Raw genomic sequence first — 262 nt, forward strand, 5'->3', positions numbered from 1 at the left:
TATAAGACAATTTTGATAAATTTCCTATAAACCCAACTTTTTATAGGATATTTATGTTTATAAGACACTTTTTCAAATAGTGTCGTATAAAATAACTAATATAATACTTTATTTTAAAAGCGTCCTAAAAACTTGTTAAAGCGCACAAAAACCTCCTATAAAGTATGCCATTGTACTTTAAGACGATTCCAGTGTTTGGAAATGAAGAAATAAAAAATTATAGGCTTTTTTTCGATATAGAGGGGGCGGCCCCTCCAATCAA

The sequence above is a fragment of the Cynara cardunculus genome, assembly GCF_001531365.2.
Source record: "Cynara cardunculus var. scolymus isolate 2C chromosome LG 12, CcrdV1, whole genome shotgun sequence".
NCBI classification, from domain to species: Eukaryota; Viridiplantae; Streptophyta; class Magnoliopsida; order Asterales; family Asteraceae; genus Cynara; species Cynara cardunculus.